Source organism: Barbus barbus, assembly GCF_936440315.1.
Source record: "Barbus barbus genome assembly, chromosome: 30".
NCBI classification, from domain to species: Eukaryota; Metazoa; Chordata; class Actinopteri; order Cypriniformes; family Cyprinidae; genus Barbus; species Barbus barbus.
Window position 1 is genome coordinate 21,448,066 of NC_136758.1, and position 19,408 is coordinate 21,467,473.

The following is a 19,408-nucleotide window of genomic DNA, read 5'->3' on the forward strand; positions in this document are numbered from 1 at the left end:
AAGAACATTTAACTGAAAAATAAGTTATGTTTTTGTTTTTTTAAATGTAACTTTACTTTTGCTTTTGATCAATTTCATGCAACCTTGAGAAATAAAACTATCCATTGCTTTAAAAAAACGTTTTGGACAGTAGCGTGAGTGTGTTTGTGTGTGTATATATATATATATATATATATATATATATATATATATATACACACACATACACACACACACACACACACACACATACAGTACATACACACACACACACACATATACATATATATACATATATATATATATATATATATATATACACATATGTATATGCATTCCTCTTATTTGCAATTTGCAGTTAAATCCTTTGAGATTAGGACAGTTAATAGAGTCAAGATGATCAGCAGTTCTGTGTGGCCCCTAATTTTTTAGCCTGTGTGATTTTTTTTGGCCTTACTCAAGTTTCTCCAAACATAATTTCTTATGTTATGAAAACCATTTTACTGTGAAAACTCCCTAAAAGTGATTTAGTAGTCCCGGAATCTGAGTCATGTTGAAATAGTGCTGCTTTCTATTAGGCACTGACATACAATACCATATCCCAGAATGCACTGCGGCTACATGAGTTAAATAGAAGACATCTGTCAAAGCAAAAGAAAGGTGCTGAAAGACGAACGTTTTACATAGTTCACATCCTACATGATCGCATAAAGACTTATACTTTAAAGAGCTCATTTAGACAACAAAGAAATCTCAAATCAGGAAATCTACACTGCCTTTGACACACACAAGCTGCTTTCATTTAAGCCATCTGACATTTGTCTCCAACAGAATCAGACATCAAAGAAACTAGAAGCAAGGGTAAACAAACTGATTTCATGTCTGTAAAGTAAAACCCAATGGATCAGGATAAAAAAAATTATACAAAAAAACAGTTTTGAGTAGTGGTAGAGGAAGATCCTGACGTGTTTGGTCTTATATGTATGCTGCATTCCCAGCATGCCTTTCATGACCTTTTGGTGATGGAGGACCTGCCGGCCTGAGTAGATGCAAAAAGGAGCATGTCTGTCTTGTAATTTTATTTTGAAAATCCTCAAATATCCCTTGCATACTCAAAACGTTCAAGAGGTGCTTAGTTATCTAAACATATACTAAAATATCTAACTCCAATTATGTGTAAAGTCATCTGGCCAATATCGCAAAATAAACCCAAACAGGGTGATCAGGACCCAGACACAAAACAGAAAGGTCTTGTATCAACTAAAAATAAAATAAAAATAAAGTAAAATAATAAAATAAAATTAAATATTTTCATGTGAGAAAAACAAGGTAATGCAGCCTGGGAATAAAATAAAACAATTATAAAACAATTATACAATTTAGTTGTCATTATGCTAATATATTTGTTTGCCGAATGCAACAATTGACCAATCAGAATCAAGTTTTCAAGAGAGTCATTTGGTACATAATTATAATTTCTTGTATTTGAATCACATAATGAAACCGACAATTTTATTTTTATATTTTGTACTACAAATATCTAAGTATTGCAAATTCCAGAAGACAGACGTCATGAGGGTGATGTGGGTGCCATGCATTGGCACCATTCAGGAGTGAAGACCACAGAGATTAGCTGCTTGAGAGTATGCACAAACACACACAGAGTGTGTGTCACACAGGAACTAAGTAAGGTGACTAAGTGTGATTGGACAGATAAAGGTAACAGAGGCCTCAATGACAGCAGAATGAATAATCAAGGATTTTCTTGCTTTTGTTTTCTCTGAAAGACCAAGGGGCCCATTGGTGACAGAATAGGGACCCTCCAGTTTAATACTGTATACAAATGAGTTTAGTATTTTAAGCCTGGCCTAAAATAACATTTACCATATTAAATTATTTACATCGCACCATTAAAATAATAAAATGTAATGAAACATTTATCCAGCATTTTTATTTATGAAAAATGAAAACTTAAAATTAAAAATTATATTTTATACACTACATATGAAAAGTTTGGAGTCTGTAAGATTTAAAAGATTTTAAAGAAATTAACAAGGATGCATTAAATTGATAAAATACAGTAAAGAAATATATAATATTACAGAAACTTTTTTATTTCAAATACATACTGTTTTGAAATTTCTATTCATCAAAGTATGTATACATATATAGTAACAAAACTGTATCATTATTCCACAAAAATATTAAGCTGTTTTTTTTTTTTACAAGAAAGTTTCTTGAGCACCAAATCAGTATATTAGAATGATTACAAGCTATTTTAAATTGTACAACTATTTCACAAATTACCATTTTGTGTATTTTTGATCAAATTAATGCAGCATGAGAGACTGACTCCAAACTTCTGAATTGTACTATATTTTCACAAAAAAATTAGTTCGAGATTTGTCACACACACGTTTCTGCTCACACTATCACTGATACCCTTCACAAAGATGTTAACAACATCAGTCAAGGATGGGCCGCCCGACCCTTTGAAATGAGATTCAAAGGTTTGTCTCTTGTGCCCTTTGAACCCAGAACTAATAAACCATGGCCAATCCTCATTCTCCAATCAATCATGTTATGCTTTCCCGGCCATTTTGTACATTTCATCACAGTGAAATCAATGTTCAAGATCGTCGTTATCCCCACCAGGTGTCACTGCAGCCTCTTAGTTGCTTACAGTATCTGATGATCCCTTAATGAGGAGCACCAAACCAATCACTGCATTTGTTTTTTATTCATCTCTGACAATAATACATGCATGAAGATGGCAAATTGAAAGGTAATTTCATTTAAATAACTCTGGCATGGACACATGTTTATGTGCCCACCAGAACCATAGTGGTAGGCAGAGGTCCTGCTTCGTTAATCCTCTTTGCCAATCCTTGTGACCCTATAATCTAACTACAGTACATCTGATCACCTGACACACAGCCAAGCTGATTAGCGAGGCTGTCTACAAAGCCTGACCGGTTATGCCATATACATAACCCCCGCCTCAATCCACCTCTGGCGTTCCCCACCGCTGACCGGAGAAAGACGGAGCGGAACTCTACACTCCCTCACGCTCCATTCACAGCCGGAGAGTCTTTTATCTCTGCAGGGCTGCAATGCAGCAGGAACTCTTTGAACATGCGAGAAAAATAGTTTTTCTACACCCCTCTGTAATGTTTTGTTGGGTAACCCACAGAAATGAGGTATACGCCCAGATCTGAATACAACCATTATCAGCATAGAGAATTAAAAGAGAATTGTACAAGCTTTCAATTGTTGACAGTGGAAAAATGAAGGGGATAATGAAAGGAACTTAAACACATACGTAGCCACATTAAAAAAGGACAAAAATAAACGCCCTTGGGTAATCAAGTTTGGGAGGGTCGTGAGAGCGTCGCCCACCTCTAGCAATCTCTGCTCAATTAGACATTCTCTGCTGCACAGTGTCCGCCTCATGCGCACAAGCGCTGTAGGCTCTCCAACAGAGCACGCAACTTAACATTCAACTCTAACAAGCTGTCCTACTGTGCCTTTACAGAAACCAAGAGAAACACGTGTTCACGGTAATGCCAGATCTATCTGCTATCGTGCTGGCAACATCTCAGGGTGCACTTGACTTAATTGGAGAGACACTGTGATGTGGAATAGCCTCAGAGAAAGTCTCCATCTGTCTTATCTGATCCTGTCATAGTAGTGACCAACTTGTAATGCCATGTTTTTAGTCTTTCTGTCGGGTCTGTCCGCTTGAGATGTGGTCAGTGTTTTTAGCGTTAATGAGAATTTAATTAAAACATTTTCTGTTAACTGAAAATAAAAATAAAACCAAGCATAAATGGAAAAAATCCAAACTATTTTTTTTTAACTCAGAAATAAATTGTTTTAAGTTTTAGTTTTCAAAATTTGGTAAAATAAAATAACAACCCACCTGAAAAAATGTAACCCTCTGGTGCTCTTCGGTTATTTTGTTTTTTTGTTTGTTTGTTTTATAAAACAAGTTTACCAAATAAGCCAGGTTTGATTAAGTTAGTCTGACATATTGCCATTTAATTTGGTTCAAAATAAGAAATATGCCTGGCTTATTTGGTAAACTTGTTTTATGAAACAGGCCCCAGAATGGTACGAAACTTGGGTTTTGCCACTTACAGTGTAAACACACAAAAAAAGGTTAAATGATCCTGAAAAAAAGTTGCACACGTTGCGGTCAAAAATGACCATATTGGAAACAAATTTCATCTAGTGGAACCGTTTGGTATTGTGCCCAAACAAAATCTTACTGAAAGCCCATTTTTGGAGATATCAACCTCAAATTTGGAACACACATTTTCTCACAGTTTTAGAGTAAAACATGTTTTGGAAAATATATATTTCACATAAATTTGAAAATATTATTTCTGTGCATTTTTCACCATTTTTTGAAGACCCCTAGAAATACAAAACATTAAATAATAAAAATACAACATTATCAAACTAAAATATAGTACATTCATTTAATTGAAATTGAAAATAAATACTAGTTCGCTCAAAAACTTTGGCAGCCCTAAAATACTAAAATAAAAATAACAGAAATATTAACTGAAACAAGAAAATAAAAAATAATAATAAGTAACCTAAAATTAACAATGAAAAAATAACGAATAAAACTAAACTAAATTTAAAAAGACCAATAAAATAACTAAAGTAAATTTAAATTGTATAGTATATTGTATATATAATTGTATTTATATTGTATTTAAATTGTATATTAAATAAAGTAATTTAAAATTAATTCATGGGTTTCAGCTAGAATTACATTATAGTGACAAAAAGGTCAAGGAATAGTGGTTAGCAGTTAGGATGCTCATATGGGAAATATGAGTTTGAATTTGGCTTGACATATCTGTACCCTTAACTTTTATACATAATTTCCTTTTCTCTCTCAACTATAAATCAATAAAAGTGACAAAAAGAGTCACAGCTGTGGCTCAGGACAAGGAACCCAGGTTCAAGTCAAACCAGGGTCACACTCCTGTCTACAATCCACCTTCCTATCAAAATAGGTCAAAAAGTCCTAGATAACTGTCCAAAAACAGTTGGATACTGTAATAACCTCCATTCTGCAGGTTGGCCCAAACTCTTACCCTATCCATTTGGTAGAAGCCAATACATTCTCACAAGAGTTTCCACAGAATGAATGTTACCATATAGCTATAAGGCCAATAAATAGAAATTTTAAAAAACAAAGCATATGTTCTTTACAGGTTGGACAAACATTAGCATGCAATGACCGAATGGACCTCAGAGGCGAATAACTCTGAGGACTTTTATCTCCGGCACACATTGGTTACATAACTTACGTAATCTTAGTCTTGTGATGTCTGGAAACACTGAAGATAGGGGTGTGGACGAGACATTTTCAGTGCCAACTTTTGCAGTTCTTGATTTGCACACAGCCACCCAGGCAGGTTGACTGCTGGAATCAATAAAAAGCTCATTAGCTTTTCCAGTTGACCCCGCATTCGACTTATACATAAAGTAACACTCTACAAAAACAACTGTACACCCCTCCCACCATCCATGGGTGTACAAGTCCCCGAGCAGCATGGGCTTTGCTAGGACGGAGGCCCAGGAATGATTTCAATTACTGCAAGATGTGGAAGTGGGGCTAGCCAAACAGTGAGGCATTGTTCCACACCGCTGTGGTCCGTCTCGCTGGTGTTAAGCATTTCCCCATGAAACCTGAAGCGGGTTGATATTCAAAGCGGCCTAGATACAGTTCATCCCGCAACCAGAACATCGATCCCCTCTAGCAAGAGTTACAGGAACTAAATACGCTTCTCAGGTAACAATTGCTACAAAGTTTCTCATAATAATGTTAAGCATGGAAAATATGAAATTATCCATATGAGAGATGATTTGACAGAATTATGAAGATGAAAATCATAAAATCATCGAAATGTATGTGTAGCACAGAAGATTTAACAGAAAAGCTAAATATTTAGACACTGAAGTTACACTTAACAAATGTAATTTGTTAATTAAATCACACTATTTAAATATGAAGCTTTAACTCAAAAATTAACTAATTAAAACAGGCAAAAATTTGTTTTAATTTTAAGTTTATGATACAAGGCATAAAATCTAAAAAAAACAAAAAAAACAAAACAATAAAATCAAAGCTGTTGAGTATTTTTAAATAATTTATATAAATATAAAATAAAAATATATAAATAAAATATTTTTAAAAACTATTATTGCATAATATATCAAATTTACATATATAAAATAAAATATCATACATATATGGAATATTAAAATATTACATTTTATATATGATATTTTATATATAATGTCTCCATGACATTCAGCTATTTTAAAGTGTGATTTGTAGGTAAGTGTACAAATACTTTTGGTAGCTGCCGTGTGTTCCCTAAAATGACAATCTGACAGTTTGCAGACATCTTGGAATCAGTTACATAAAATAATCTTGCTATCTCACGTTCCCTACAGTGACTATAGATAAGAGTTCAGCATTATTCAGAGATACAGTGTCCCTGCAAGTCCCACAAACTACTGATGACTCATGTCCGCTCCATCATAAATTATCCAACCATAAATGACACAAGATTCTGCAAAAGCGCTACTCAAAGAGCTCATAATAGAACATATAAACTTTCTCTCGTCAATGAGGCCGACCAAATTACAGCAAAGTCAAGACCGACTCACTCTTCAAAGCAATTGCCAATGACAAGTATAGAATTAAACAGTCTGCTTCCTGTAAAACAACCTTGGCACCGATAGGCAGGAAGCTCTGGCGCAGGTATCCAGTTCAGATTGCGCAAGCTCAGCAGGGAGTGCAGCTCACACAATAACAATCGTGAGATGTGCTGATTTCACTCATTAACTGTGTTATGAAACAGGCTCCTGTCCTGGCCCTGTGGGCACGTCTGAAGCACTGCTGTCAGGGCAAATACAGAGACTCTTCTGACGTGAGCTGCAATGACAGCGATGAAACTACAGGGCATTAAATGCACAGTGGAGACATGTCCAGACTAATACTAATGTCAAAGCACATTGTATAATTCAAATATTATGTAAGTTTTCATGCAGACTGTCATCTTCCTAGTTGCTAAAATAATATGCACTCTGTTGCAAAGCTGCCTACAGAGGCTTTACGGGTGTGATACTTTTTTGGCAAATTCTGAAGCAGCATCACATATATATACACTCTCCAGAGAATCCCAGAATGCATTGAGACAAGCAAAAAACAAAAAAAAAAAACAAAAAAAATGTTACAATGTTACAAAAGATTTCTATTTCAAATAATGATAAACGCTGTTCTTTTAAACTTTGGGTTTAGTATATATATATATATATATATATATATGATTTCTGAAGGATCTTGTGATACTGAGGACTGGAATAATGGCTGCTCAAAATTCAGATTTGCTTTACAGAAACAATTAATATTTTTAATTATATAAAAATAGAAAGCTGATATTTTAAATGGTATTAATATCTTATAATATTACTATTTTTTGATCAAATAAATGCAGCGTCGATGAACATAAGAGGCCTCCTTTAAAAACATTTAAAGAAATCATACCGACCCCACATTTTTGAATGGTAGTATGTTTATATATAGTTTATCTATAAAATAATAAAGTATTTTTCAACATCAAAAACATCATTAAAAATTATATTTTACTCAAGTGTTTTGGTGTGCTGTGCAATTTTTCACTTACAATTTAGCATTGTCACAGCATTTGCTTAGCAACATCGTAATATTAGCTCCTACTGGATCAATTGTCCGATTCATGTTAGGACCACTCTTTATAGCGTAAGGATTCATTTTGGTTAGTGAGCTGCCTTGCTCTCTATGGCCTATCTAGGAAGCTTACTAGGATTTGGAACAGTGCCGAAGTGTTCTTCCTTGTACAATTCCCAAAGAGTAGACTTTAAATGCGAGATCTGAGTAACATCTGAGATGTCACTGAAGATTTCAGGTTGCATATCACAAGACAATTCCAGGAAGAAGGAAATAACAGATCGGAAAGGTAAACAACAAAACTGTCTTATTCATCTAAAACCATTGTGATTCATTCAAACGTCTTCATTCACATAAACCGTCTTCAAAACAATAGCTCTATGTCAAGCCACAAATATAAAAATACCATTCTGACAATGGCATATCATGCTGAAGGAAACACCAGAAGGCTTCATGTGCTACAGAGCGCAGCATGTGTCAGTGACGGAGCATGTGTGCTTACATGACGCAGCCCACGGGCGTTTCTGAATGTCAACAAATGCTTTTCCTGTATCCTCAATGGGGTCCGCAGCCTAAACAGCCAGAGGCGGAGAAAAGACAGGCAAGAAAAGAGAGAAGGAGACAGACTGAGGAAGAACGGAGAGGGAAAGAGAGGAAAAGCGTGCATGTGCCCTTGTGCACGGAGCCTCGTGCAGAAATGCCACTGTCACTATCAATCTCTGTCTGTGGTGCTAGAGCAGGGGTGTAATAAGGCGGCAAGGACGTGAGTCAGTCGTGCACCCCTGCCACTTACACAAACATCATGCACGCTGCCTTGGCAACCACAAAACGACCCCCATGAGCAAGACTCATCCCACGATGCTCAGTTGAGACCCAGACTGCAGCAGTGCCACACAACAGCCCACGCATTCTTAATGAAAGAGTACAAGCCACAATCCATTATACCACAAATCATGCGGCTTGTTGAGAAGAGTTGATCAGACTTGTGAATATTCATCTGTTTGATGATAAAATGGGTAAAAAAAAAGCTGTATCTAGTGGGCAAAATATCATATTTCTGTGATATACAGTATGCTCAATAAGATTGGGTCAGCCTAACAATCACCTAGAACACCATAGCATTGTGGTGGCTATTTTTGCATTGGCAGGTACTGCTCTAGTGTACTGAATCTAGTCTTCATTAGTATTTTTCATATCAAAAAAAAAAGCTCAAATTTAAATATTGTTTAGGTCTATGACAAGATATTTGGCAAAGTCTAAAAGGCATTGGCGCTATTTTCAGTGCCCTTATACGGTAAAAGATCATAATATATTGGAAGGATCGCATTTACTAGTTGAACGCATTTCAACAGCACAGTTGTAATTACTATTATTGGGAAACTCTGAACTTTTTATAAGCCCAGAGTTATAGAGTTGTGGTGTGTCAGTGAAAAAGAAAAAGAAAACATGGCGGACACAATAGATGCAGCATCTGTATTGACAGTACATTTGTTTAAATTATTTTTTTATTTACAAAAAAACTAGCTGTAGTTGTATACAAACTATGACTGTACTGTACAATTACGATAGAATAACTATTCAATTTACAGCATCTGTGTGAATTGAATAAAACTACACCCGATGCACATTCTTTATTCATTTTCTAAAAGTGATAAAAAACTGATTTTTTTTTTATTAAAGGTACATCGCCGCCTTGCTCAAACCAAAGTGACTTGAACGCAACTTAACTCATAAATACAAACACTCCAGGAGAACATGAACACACCCATTCTTAAACATTCTCATGTTGTTTCACACCTGTATGCAGTTTAATTTGACCATTGTAGACAAAAAGTGACATTTTAATGAATATTGTGTAGCTATTTTCCATACAAAAACAGTTCTTGATCCATTTAAGCTCCAAAAAGGATCAAAAACATAATAAAAGTCTAAAGCCATATGAACTTTCATTTGAAACAGACTACATTTAAGTCACTATTCTCTCCAAGTGTTATTTGGGAAAAATTGTATAAAATACACTTTAAATATTTTCCTTTTGCATTCCCCTGAAAAAAAAACAACAACAGCATATGAGTGATTAAATAATTACAAAATTTTCATATTTCAATCTATTATTTTATACATGATCCCACTGCTAGAAAATGCAAATCAACTCCACAGTCCATTAAGAAAGCAGCTGAATAACAGCCAGCAATGCAATTAAGGCCAGAAACAATATTAAAACCAGCTTTTTAAAGATTCCTTTGCTGTTTGGCCCTGTACTGCGGAACAACTCACTGCTGAGAGTCTAATTAATGAGTTTCACTCTGTTGGGGTGCAGAATTCATTTTAAATGCAGTTACTAAGTCATTTTGGATGGACTATAGCCATTTTGCCGACTGTGTTTTTTCAAGCAGGCTCTGAAAGCTATAATCATCTTAGAGCAGAAATCTGTAGATTAGCAGAGGGGCATATGCTCGCTGTCCCACTACATTTCCCCTTGTCTGCTCTATTGCCCTCTATCCATTTTAAACTCGATTTTTGTCTTTTTAAAGAGGTGTAAATTGCCCAGGGGTCATCTGTTTTGTTTACTGAACTCATAAGAGTGAATCATGCTGTGTGTTCTCTCGGTGAAGAATGATTGCTCAGTGTGTGTTTACTGCCAGGTAATTGTCACCACGAGTTTTGCCGGTGACGTTGGAAAATACACAGCAATAAATGTCCCCATGGCAATGTCACATTATGGGCTTATCTGGTCATATGATTATTTTATCACTTATCTACAGGCTTTAAAACGACACCGGGGAGTAAATCACTTAATGGCAGTGAAGGCAAAGTCTCCAGACAGCACTCTGGGAACGAGCCATCAGAGGATCTGCTGACACCTCACTTGCCATGACTGTGAATGGAGAAGATCATAACTGCTATGCTCAGAATGCAATCCTAAAGCATTGCTTACTAGTGGTTTTAAAAATAGAATGTGAAACACTAGTTTGCAACAATAAACATGTTGCTGCATTGACAAGAGACAGATGGATAACAGATATTTTTTAAAAGATATTTGCATTTTCTACTTAACAATTCTTTAAAATACTAAAGTATATACTAACAAATAAATAAACATAAAAAAGTTGTTTAAATAAAAAAATACATTTTAAAATATAAAAATATACACATTAAAAATATAAAAAATAATTAAAAAAGCAAAACACATTAAACAAAAATAGTTAGTACGGGTTAAAAAAATATCTATATATTTCCACTGGCATCCAATTATTTTGGAAAACCTAAATTTGTACAAAAATACTTCTGACTCTTCAATCAATGAAAGACTGATAACACTTCTGGTTCATTTGTCTCTCTGAAAACTGAAGGTCAAATTTAACACATTGTGTGGGATATGGGAGTTTGTCATGCAGGTATTCTATGCATACAGAATTTGCACACTCTGCACAGTACTGCATTCCTTAAGGAGTTTGTGAGGTAGTACATCATCAACTTTCTGCTTACAGTAACCAATGCATAGCTCTCATTTGTCTTGTCCATCATCACACAAAGGAAATGGTATACAAAGGTAAAGGAACCTATTTGTTTGCATATGCAATATGGAAGCTGTGCATTTAAGGAACTATGCACTCGTTTTGTTTGCTTGTCTTCAAATCAATGACTTAATGAAAAATAACCCTCTATTATCCACTACATCTGTCTGGACGTATTACACGTGACAAAAGAACAATCTTAATACAGACTGAAATGACTGAACACACACCCTCTGAAAATATGCAGACATGAGCAAAGTTCAGCCCAACTAACAGTGATTTGACGAATCTCTGTCTTGTTTCTGCTCTGCAGTGCAGAGAAAAAAAAAGAAACGGAAATTAGAGAGAAAAAGATCTTGCAAATACATTATTATAGACTAAAAAATGGTTGCAGCAAACAACAGAAAAAAAATGGAATAACGACACATTCCAGAATGAAAATACTTAAAAAAATCTAAATGAAAATGATGCAAGTACATTTCTTCAGAATGCACGGGGCATTTCGTCAACATTAAAAGTCAACACAGGGGTTTGGGGTCTCCCAGCTTGCTGCAGACTTGGCTTGATTCAAAAATAGAGCAGTGAATAAGCGGGTGGCGGAGCACAGCTCCGAGAAACGTGTGGGGAAGATAGACGGCATACCAAGGTATTGATAAGAATGTATCCTAGCAACAAGCCCCAGTGTTTGACTAAAGGGCCTGCTAGTGCTTTAGTATTACACCTCCAGCCTCTGCCAAATGAGCTTTCTCTTTCCTTCTTTCACTCTCTCTCTGCTTTCCTCAGCACACACACATGCATTCAGCATGCACAGACTGCAATGCAACTCCAGTACCGAAGAGGAAACAGCATTATTCCAGTATTTTCGTATTCAAATATTCTTTTACCCGGAAACTCAGTTTTGTGCGAGATCTGTATGCAGTGCACATGACTCACTGTTTGATTGCACATCTTATCCTGAGTAAGCACATGATTATTGGGCAAACAGATCCACCCATAATGAAGGAGGAATCTCAAAACACCATTACAGATCACGTGATATGGATTTTATTCCTCTACTTGTATGCCTTTAAGTATTGGAAGTAGTGTGTGTGTTTTAAAACTCCCTAAATAGTTAAGGGAATAATTTGAGAGAGGATGTTTAAAAAATAGTTCCCAAAAAATTTTATTTGCTGAAAATGTATTCACTCTCAGGCCATCCAAAATGTATGCGAGTTTGTTTCTTCATCAGAGCAGATTTTAGCATTACATAACTTGCTCACCAATGGGTGCTCCTCAGTAAATGGGTGCCGTCAAAATGAGAATTCAAACAGGTGATAAAAACACCACAATAATTTACAAGTAATCCACATGAATGCAGTCCAACAATTAACATCTTGTGACGCAAATAAATAAATAATAATAACAAATAATATTGCTTTCTCCAGTGAAAAATTGTCTCATCTGAATCAGGGGAGAAATATGCAAAGATCAAGGACAAAAACAGTCCAAAACAGTTCTATACAAATATGTTAGGAGGGATGAACTTTTTCATTGGAGGAAGCATTACTATGGATTATGGAAGTAATTTGGCCAGATACAATTGTTTGAAGTTTAAAGAAAATTGATTCTTATAAACATCACTTTTCACTGCACAAGACATTAATATATGGACTGGAGACGTGTGGATTACTTGTGGATTATTGTGAAGATTTTATCAGATGTTTGAACTCCCATTCTGACGGCACCCATTCACTGCAGATGATCCATTGGTGGGTGGCTGATGTAATGCTAAATTTCTCCAAATCTGTTCTGATGAATAAACAAACTCATAAACATTACTGGATGACATGAGGTTGAAAAAATATTGAGATTTTTTTTTTCCTTTTTTAGTGTGAACTATTTATTTGAGTCATCTCTAGACATGGGCCTTTATATTATTATAGTTCTTATTACTATGGGGGGGGGGGGGCAAGATTGACCTGTTTATCTATACTACTTCAGCTACAACAAAAAATGGCATAACAAAGACAAGTATGTCATACAACCAATGCATGCATGTGCTGTTTTCTCTCCCATGAAGTCTGAAGTTTCCCCCTCAAGGTGATGATCAGTAATTCAATCTGGCATGTGAGAAATTACAGTTTCTTAACCAATTTAAAAAACTGAACTTGAAAAAACTCACGCTATTTTAACTCTGTTGTACTATGTTCAGTCAGGGAAATCAACGTTTGTTAAAGCTTCCTCAATGACAGGTGTGCTGAGTGGTTTCCAAATACACTTCACCTGGCAAACTACAAAGGCATCTCACAAGACAGATCTGACAGTTTGAGGGCACCGAAAAAAACCCAGTCTTTCAAAAAGTACATTTAGTGTGTTTTTCAAGCTACACTGCATATTTAACAGTGCTTTCTAACCCTCAACCCAAACAATTAAACTTGTTCATTCAAAGAAACGTCAAATACTATGACTTATATCGGTGGCAAGTTGTGCAGAGTCATGCAGCACACAAACTTTCTTCAAAAAAGGTTAAAATGTAGTTTCTGGAACAATGTTTACACTTAGTGCATGACTCACAAAATCCAGGAAATCGAGTACCGATTCGCTTCACTTGTTGCACAACAAAGGCGCATTAAACTCATTTGACAAATCATGAACATGCCATTGAAATATCTTCTAGAGCAAATACTCTGATAACACTGATATCACCCGACTTCATGTTCTCACAAGTTTGTCTTTACAAAAGAGCGGAAGGAAAGATTACACTGTCTCTAAGATCTTCCCTCAGAGAGGATTGAGAATCAGTTTAGATAGCTGACCGCAAGCATGTCAATGGAATAAAAAATAAAGTAAAAAAGGGGCAGGAAGTAAATAACAGGAAACAAGAGATGCTCCAGAACTAGAAGATGCTCTCATGCCTGAGCAGAATGACGTTATGGCTCTATTCACTTGTGGTCTTTGAAGGACTCTTTCCCCTTTGTGCGCTGAACAATACTGTCGGACAGATGGCTCAAGCAAACCAAGGGCGCACAACCTCACACCCCCTCTAGACAGAGGCAGGGGTCCACAAGCCCTATTTCTCCCCGTGTAGAGTGGAGGGACAGCGTAGAAGGACAATAGTGAGAAAGATCCATCCAAACACCTCCAGAGTGGTTCAAAACTGGTCATGTGATCTGCAAAACTGTCTGGATATCAACTCTGAGAAAGGGCAACAGATTTTGATATTAAAACAAGCAATAAAGAAAATATGCGTGTAGAAAGAAGCTATTAAATTAAACATCTGCTTTTCTGCACAAACAAATTTGTTATTGAATGTCAAAAATGAATGAAGCATAAATAATAAAATAAAAGACTCATCCGACCGGAATCATTCAAGCTTGGCTAGTTTCCTCCAGAGGTAGCACGCCAAGACAAGGAACCTGAGTCAACAAGATCTGTGCAATGGAGCTGAAATCTGACCTTCCCTTTGACATCAACGAGTACTTTAGGACCCGGGCTGCACTCTGGAAAACACTGACCCATTTCAGAGCTGGCATGGAAAAGTGGTCCCATTAAAGGAACATCAATTCACATATGCATTCTAAGCTATTACAGAGAAAGACAAGCATTAGAAATAGTACTTATACCTTATTTTCCATTTGAAATTTGGCTGTCACTGTGCGTTTGCAAAAGCGAAAACGGTAATGGAAGATTTACAATTGCGCTTGGATTATGTCACAATTTATGCATCCACATTTGGAAAACGCAATTGAAAATATAATTTGCAATTCCTTTTAAAAATTGTCTGGAATATCCTTCCATAAAGTCAGAGCTAATAAATCAATTGATACAATAATTAAGTAGCTAAAATAAGGCATTATTACCATTTTCTGAAAATTAAATGCTATCTAAAGGCTGGTAGGAAATTCTGAATTAAATCAATATTAATATATTCTATCGACGGGCATAGTTTTTTTATTCTCTCTTCAGGTGTATCCAAATAAAAGTAGAGCCTAAGCCTAATAATGGGTAGAAATAAAAGTCAAAAAACTATTTTTTCAGATAATAATTTATATTCAATTATTATTTTTCACAGTATAAATTTGTGCTTCTGCATGAAAATATACAGAAGCTACCTTTATATTTTAGAAAGGTGATCATCATATTCTGTGGGTCAACTGCATCAAAAAGTTTGATAACCCATTCCTTAAATGGACAGTTAACCCAAAAATTTAACTTCAGTAATCATCTTTTCAAACATGAATGAGGTTTCTGGAGCTTGACTGCCAACTGGCCAAATTCCAGTTTTTCTGTATGGTAAAGAGCTTCCTGGATATATGGGCAAGTAGATGATTGCCAAATTTTCATCAACTATCCCTCTAAATCCAATAAATATGAGAATACAGCCCCCAAAATCCTCCAAAAACATCACATGCTGATTGCATTCCCTTCATGTGGTCCAGAAACCCAAGCATACTTCCTCTCAGTCATCTCACCCCAGGTGCCCTCCAGTCTCGTGACCCACTATATCTCTGAATACAAACAGTGCTGCCCCCATCTAGCTCCACAGGATCAATCAACCAGCTGATAATTACTGTTGCTATGGAACTCACCACCTACCCAGTGCTGCCACCCGCCCCGTGACCCCCTTTCCATCTACTGCCTTCATATTTTCCACAGGGTAAAAGAGGAGGGGACAGGAAAGTGAGGGAGAGCAGAAAAGAAAGAACTGAGGTAGAATGTTATACAAAACAAAACCAGGTTTTTTTCGTATGGCTGGTTAATTAATTCAATCTGGACATTCTTCGGCTTCAGTGGGCAGAAATTTCAGGCTCGTGTAGGCATGTGTAAATTGATTTATTCAGTGGTGACTTCATTACCTTACATCTGTTCAGCTCTCTGACAGGGTTAACCAGTTCACCGACCACAGCTGACGGGATTTCTTCTTTCTGAGCATCCAGAGTACAAGAGAATTTAACAGTTAAACGCTGATCCCGCGCCCCTTCAGCAGTATTCACTCAGTAACAATGTGAAACTTCCACTATTGTTGTCATGGAATGTAGAAACTCTGGACAGCCAGCTTTGTAAATACACACAAGAGGCGATATCTCAGAAAAGAAAACTCATTTGGGATGCTTCATTTTTGTACTACAAAGCATCTATAGGATGGGCACAATAGCTAAACATTCAAAAGCATTATGGTAAAACAACTAAAATCATCAAAGATTTAATTCTCTCAGATTTATGTTTTAAACCAGTGTTATTTTTTTTCTTCCATAGAGTACAAAGATGTCTCAGATCATTTTTTTCCATCTATATTTGAATTCTTACAAAACAATATAACAGAATGAAATGCAAATGGTTATTCAGTGCAGTATTAAATATACATATATTTGTTGTTTTGTGTGTTTGTAAATTTTATTTGTTTTTTTATATATTTGTTATTTATATTTAATTTGTTTTTATTTCATGTTTCTGTGCTTTTGTAATTTTTTATATATATTTGTTATTTAGATTTATTTATTTTTTTATTTCATTTTTAATTTTAGTAATTTTATTTAGTACTTAAATTTCACCAAGGTAGCATTTCCATTTATTCATCCAATAGGCCATTTAAAGTTTTTGATATTTCAGCTTCATTTCATTTAACAAAAAACATTTTTAAAGAGGTCATATGATGGTATTTTAAAGATCATTAGTTTGTCTATTTGGTGTAACAGAATATGTTGACATGCTTTAACGTTCAAAAAACATTATTTTTCAAATACTGTACATTATTGTAGTTCCTCTGTGCCCCGCCTCTCTCAAACGCGTCATTTTCTACAAAGCCCCTCCTTCCAACAAGTGCAGTCTACTCTGGTTGGCCAACTGTCCCAGTGCATTGTGATTGGCCGAACACCACAAGCACGTGTCGGAAATGTAACGCCCCTTACCATAAACGCGAGCTTCAGCTTTCACGTTAGTTTTATCAGTTCAAGCCCGAAAGGGGAACAGAGTCTCGTGACAGACAGTGTGATGATGCAGTACACAAGCCGCGGTTAAGACGATTTCTGACGGACTGCTGTACACTTCGCTGTGATGTGACCCTGTTCCCCTCAAACACACACACAGACACTCATACACGACGCACTACGTGCAAAACTCAGCATTTGAACAGTCAATAGCAAATACTTAATAACAAAACATACTTACATGATTCAGAAGTGCCAGATTGTCCTAGCAAAGTCGGATTTGACCCTTTTTTTTTTTTTTTTAGAAATAGCCTTTTTGCACAGCCAGCCTTGTACTCTACTAGCTTCACAAAAGAGTCGTCCATAAAATGAGTTGCACAAATTCGAACATTTGGGTTGTGCTGTTGTGTTGTAAACAAATCTTAACCAATGATTCCTAATTGCATCTACTTTCAGAAGGCCAAATAAAGTGCTTTTGCTTTTGCATAGAAACACACAGCGCCTCCCTGACATGGCTGCATCAACACTACTGCAGTTACTGAAACCATGCCTTCTGTGAACATTTGGGTGGCATTACGCCAATATTTCCACATCGTGACGTAGACATGTGGGGGCGTGTTTAAATGAGCCGTTTTAGGGGTGTGTGGATGTCTTAACTTTTATAAAGAATGTCTCTTTGGGTTTGAGACTTTAGTCTTTGAAACTTTAGGGATCTCATCTATGCACGAACAGCTTGTAGAACTCCAAAAAGAAAGGAAAACTTGAAATTGCATCATTAGACCCCTTTAATAAAAGAAATTGTAAAAAAATGTCCTTAACAAATACATGGTTCAGTGAAAATACATTTAATCATAACTTTAAATATGGTCAATCATACACTTTAATATGCTTTACACCCTTTTACACGAATGTACATAAACTAGACTGGGCAAATTTTGTATACATCAACAGACTTCTGACATTTCTCAATTGAAATCCTCTAAAATATTATTCAAAAAAATTCCCCAGTTATCTCTAACACTTTCCGTTTTATTCTGAGCAGATGGCCTTTTCCAGGAACAAGCAAGTCAGCTTTGACAATTGGCAGTACGCTCAAGAGTGGAGTATAACAAAGTTAGGTGTGATTACGTTCATTAACTTCTGATTAAGAAACTTATTGAGAGGATTCTCCACACGTAAATATTATTAATGAGGTTCTGTGAGAGAAAACAAGGCTCTTTTCCACATTTCCACCATCTTTCTAATTCACACCTAGACACGGTCAAGGCTTTTTAATCATTATCATAGCAACACAGAGCTATATCAAGACCCATCAAGATGATAAATGCAAATCACATCACACCAGTCACAGCAAAACCACAACATTGTATACAAAACTGAGGGACTGACTTACTAAAAACCCTCTTTAGTGCCTTAGTGTATAAATCACAATATTTCTTTAAAACACGGCACTAAACACCATCTTCCCCTCAGCCATAATCATCGCTAGCACTTCAGAGTTGCTGGTCCCAGGAGACCATTTTGTAAATGTCAGCGGACTAAAGTGGTACAGCCCAATTACAAGCCCATTTAAAGCTTGCTTTGGCAAAACCGCCTCACAGGCACTCGCATGCTTCATAAAGATTTTTTTTTTTTTTTTATGAGGCAAAGACAAACGGCAGGGAACAAGCAATAACACGGTAAACTTCAGATTCAGCAGAACCAAAGACCCCCTCTGAGCAGTTGGGGAGGTGCTCTCCATCGCTGTTTGTTTTTAAAAGAACAATGTCTTGCATCAACAGCTCAAGACATCCTCAACCAGGATGCACATTTGCAGAGTCACTTGACATGCCGCTGGGTCTTATGCAAAAAAACACCTTTTAACTAGTATTGCCTTGATCGTTACTGTTTGGTTACCACCTGAAAGCATGACTAAACAAGACCCGACACGGGGAATTAAAAGGTGCAGCCGTGTAATCCAGTATTTGACATTCCCAGGAGAACAATTGAATTATCTCATAGATTACTTGAGGGAATTCATGAGTTCCCATCATTGGTAAAGAACTGTGAGCTCTCCAGCTAACTGAAATGTCAAAGAATACTAAGACAATAATTCTAAATCCAATTCAAATTCAATCAAACAAACACAAGAAACCCAGGGGCTTTTTCCAAAGGGGTGTCCTCTAGACTGAAAGCTTCACTCGTAAAGGCCTTTTCACTCCAGCCGTGGGAAGAGTCAGGGAGGAGTGTTATCTGAACTCTGAAACTGAATCTCGACCCCAGCC

At 36.2% G+C, this 19,408-nt stretch overlaps 1 protein-coding gene across 1 annotated transcript in view; it reads right to left on the reverse strand.

The window, feature by feature from the left end:
• Nucleotides 1–19,408, reverse strand: part of LOC306850306 (coiled-coil domain-containing protein 85C-A-like) — a 36,590-nt gene that overhangs the window by 12,800 nt on the left and 4,382 nt on the right. The gene's annotated exons all lie outside the window — the stretch shown is intronic.